At 42.0% G+C, this 4505-nt stretch overlaps 1 protein-coding gene across 1 annotated transcript in view; it reads left to right on the forward strand.

Annotated features, from left to right (window-relative positions):
* The window catches only part of palm2akap2 (palm2 and akap2 fusion), a 44558-nt gene that overhangs the window by 22026 nt on the left and 18027 nt on the right, over positions 1 to 4505 (forward strand). The window lies entirely within an intron of this gene.

Consider the following 4505-nt stretch of genomic DNA (forward strand, 5'->3'; position numbering starts at 1 on the left):
GAGGGTGTGTTCCAACTATAGGGGGATCACACTCCTCAGCCTCCCCGGGAAAGTCTATGCCAGGGTACTGGAGAGGAGAATTTGACCGATAGTCGAACCTCGGATTCAGGAGGAACAATGCGGTTTTCGTCCTGGCCGTGGAACACTGGACCAGCTCTATACCCTCTTCAGGGTGGCGGAGGGTTCATGGGAGTTTGCCCAACCAGTCCACATGTGCTTCGCGGATCTGGAGAAGGCATTCGACCGTGTCCCTCGCAGCGCCCTGTGGGGGGTGCTCCGGCGGAGGAGCTGGAGGAAGTGTCTGGAGAGAGGGAAGTCTGGGCATCTTTGCTTAGACTGCTGCCCCCGTGACCCGGTCCCGGATAAGCGGAGGAAAATGGATGGATGGATGGAACACCTACTGATGGAAATACTGACAAACAGACACATTATTTATGTAATTTGAACAGTGTGCGTTCGGCCATGAAAGCATTCGATTCAGTACAACTGTTGTGTGTGTAAAGTTAACACGCAGCTGTAATACCTGGACTTGTTCCTAGTTTTGAGTCCACATTTCTACAATTTGGGAACAGTTGCCAACATACTATACACTTTAACTAACCCTTACTTCTCAGTTTAGTAAAGCGCAGCCACTACTGCCCACATTTGAACCTGAGAAGTAGACATACAACTGAAAACTAGTAGTGTCTGTCTTATTTATTTATTTTTTATTGGGTCTGATGTGGGGGCTGGAGAGATAAACACATTGTAACAAAGGACCACCTCTGGACCAGGGTCACTGTGCTTCATGATTGGAGCCTTAAGCACTACACCACTAGGGTGACACACTTGTTGTCTGGTGGCCCCCCTCCTGGTGCACAGGGCATGATGCATCCTGCATTACCAGCTTTTGTCGAGCCACCAAGGTAATCAATATATATATATATAGATATACAGTGCCTTGCGAAAGTATTCGGCCCCCTTGAACTTTGCGACCTTTTGCCACATTTCAGGCTTCAAACATAAAGATATAAAACTGTAATTTTTTGTGAAGAATCAACAACAAGTGGGACATAATCATGAAGTGGAACAAAATTTATTGGATATTTCAAACTTTTTTAACAAATAAAAAACTGAAAAATTGGGCGTGCAAAATTATTCAGCCCCCTTAAGTTAATACTTTGTAGCGCCACCTTTTGCTGCGATTACAGCTGTAAGTCACTTGGGGTATGTCTCTATCAGTTTTGCACATCGAGAGACGGAAATTTTTGCCCATTCCTCCTTGCAAAACAGCTCGAGCTCTCCCAAGGAGCACTGTGCAAGTGATAATATTGAAATGGAAGGAGTATCAGACCACTGCAAATCTACCAAGACCTGGCCGTCCCTCTAAACTTTCAGCTCATACAAGGAGAAGACTGATCAGAGATGCAGCCAAGAGGCCCATGATCACTCTGGATGAACTGCAGAGATCTACAGCTGAGGTGGGAGACTCTGTCCATAGGACAACAATCAGTCGTATACTGCACAAATCTGGCCTTTATGGAAGAGTGGCAAGAAGAAAGCCATTTCTTAAAGATATCCATAAAAAGTGTCGTTTAAAGTTTGCCACAAGCCACCTGGGAGACGCACCAAACATGTGGAAGAAGGTGCTCTGGTCAGATGAAACCAAAATCGAACTTTTTGGCAACAATGCAAAACGTTATGTTTGGCGTAAAAGCAACACAGCTCATCACCCTGAACACACCATCCCCATTGTCAAACATGGTGGTGGCAGCATCATGGTTTGGGCCTGCTTTTCTTCAGCAGGGACAGGGAAGATGGTTAAAATTGATGGGAAGATGGATGGAGCCAAATACAGGACCATTTTGGAAGGAAACCTGATGGAGTCTGCAAAAGACCTGAGACTGGGATGGAGATTTGTCTTCCAACAAGACAATGATCCAAAACATAAAGCAAAATCTACAATGGAATGGTTCACAAATAAACATATCCAGGTGTTAGAATGGCCAAGTCAAAGTCCAGACCTGAATCCACTCGAGAATCTGTGGAAAGAACTGAAAACTGCTGTTCACAAATGCTCTCCATCCAACCTCACTGAGCTCGAGCTGTTTTGCAAGGAGGCATGGGCAAAAATTTCAGTCTCTCGATGTGCAAAACTGATAGAGACATACCCCAAGTGACTTACAGCTGTAATCGCAGCAAAAGGTGGCGCTACCAAGTATTAACTTAAGGGGGCTGAATAATTTTGCACGCCCAATTTTTCAGTTTTTTTATTTGTTAAAAAAGTTTGAAATATCCAATAAATTTCGTTCCACTTCATGATTGTGTCCCACTTGTTGTTGATTCTTCACAAAAAATTACAGTTTTATATCTTTATGTTTGAAGCCTGAAATGTGGCAAAAGGTCGCAAAGTTCAAGGGGGCCGAATACTTTCCCAAGGCACTGTATATGTATAAGGTTATTGGGATTTTTTGTATCTGTCCTGTGTACTTTCCAGAAAAAAAACAAACATTTAAAAGCACTCTAACCTGCATATTTTAGGGCTTTGCTCCATCCCCTACTAATCGCTAGAACCGGACTACTTTTTTGTTTAGTTTTCTTGCATACAATACCATCAGGCTTGAACTCCAGATGTAATCAGCATCTGGTCACACAGTAACATTTAATGGTCATTACCTCTGAGTGCCGCATTGCCAGGCAGCATGAAGCAGGCTTTGTAGTCTCCAGAGAGGGTAGTGGCCTGGGAGAGGAAACAGAGACTGGAGCCTAAAGATTTGATAAGGACCTCTGGGCTGCATGATTCAAGCCTTCTCAGAATGGAGGCGTTGATTTGAGACTGAGACCTTGTAAACATCATAAAGGTTTCAGAACAAAGTAAAACTTACCCTGCTATTCAGCTGAGCTAAGGTCTCATTTATATATGGTTGAGTTTTCATTCTGACAGTACTGTATTTTAGCAAATTGATGCTTTATCTGTTCTACATTGGTTTCTGATGATTATCATAAAATATCATAGTCCAGTTCAGAGTGGTTGTGTGTCAGAACTCAACAGGAAATAGCAAGTCTGTTAAATAGCATGAGAGAGAGCAAAGAGCAGGCTGGTTCTCAGAGGAAACAACTGGTCAGTTACCCTACACAGCTTCATTTATCACTGCATGTTGACTGCTGAAATGGTTCAGAAAACTATATTTACATGTTGTGTTTTCAATAGGACTTTATGGATAAGATGTCATGATCTGTGTTTGCCCTGTGATATTTGGAGTTCACTTTAAAGATGGATCTGCAGCTAATAGTTTATATGGCTTCTAACTGCACTAACTAAGGTTAAAATGGCAAGGAAATCTAACAGCATAGATTGGCAAAACTAGTTGAACAAGGGCTGATAACCTTTGATTATTTGTATTACCTATATTAAACTAATCCCATAAGTGTCTGCAAACTGACAAGATGACCAAGAGGCTTTCAAGATGCCAAAATACATGTGCACAAAGTGAAACAAATGTGAGCGTTCCAAAGGACCATCCTCAGCCCAACTTACAGACATAGTAATTCTACAGACATAAAGAGACATTCGGGACCAATCAGGACAAAGGAGGTGAAGGCCATAAGGTGTTTCATATGAACTCATTAGGACACAAAGGCCTAATCATACAAACCTGCATGAAGGGCAGAATATCAGCACTGACTGAATGCTGGTACACACACTGCAGACTCACCATGTATTCACACTTACACATATAAAAACATACACAGGTACAATAGATCCAAAAAGAAGGAAATCCACAGGTTTGGTGACAAAAGAATAGAACCAACAAGCTTTTACAAAAAACTACTTAAAATATATTTTTTATCAACTCTATAGCAAATTAAAATGCCCCTTTCAAGATTGATGAAAACAAAGCTTTTCTCTTCTTTTTTTTTATCTCAATGGTAAAATGACACAAACAAACAAACGAACAAACAAATTGCCCAGTTGCCACATTCTGATAGGTGGTGGTAAAATGCTTTGGAATAATTTCTGCAGAGCTTATTGTGTGTGTGTGTGTGTGTGCATGCTCTCATACTGTTAATTGTCAGCTCTACGAACCAGAGCCAAGCAATAGTTTGACAACAAACAGCCAAAGGTGAAGCTAAGTGTTCCCGCTTAACTCTTTGTGGTAACAAACCAGAGCTCCAGACAGCAACGGAGGCATTAGCGACATAAACACACAGCTCTGGTATTCATCTTTGACACATTAAAGAAAAGTAGTAACCCCTGTGTGATGAGATGATTTGTACTTTCACACTTGCTGTCCGTGTGTACTGTATGCAATGCACCATGATGCAAGCAAAATGTCTGGAGGTCTAATGTGCCTAACCTGAACTGTGCATCTTATAACCATGAATTCTGTGCTAAAGTGACCCAACTCCAGAGCATCAGACATTTGTGTGTCAGAGAAAAAGCTGCAGACACAACTTCTATAAAGAAAGGAACACAGCCAGACACACTGGTTTATTAACGTGAGACAAGTTCACTAAAACAAGAC

Source organism: Monopterus albus, unplaced genomic scaffold, assembly GCF_001952655.1.
Source record: "Monopterus albus unplaced genomic scaffold, M_albus_1.0 scaffold102.1, whole genome shotgun sequence".
Taxonomy (NCBI): domain Eukaryota; kingdom Metazoa; phylum Chordata; class Actinopteri; order Synbranchiformes; family Synbranchidae; genus Monopterus; species Monopterus albus.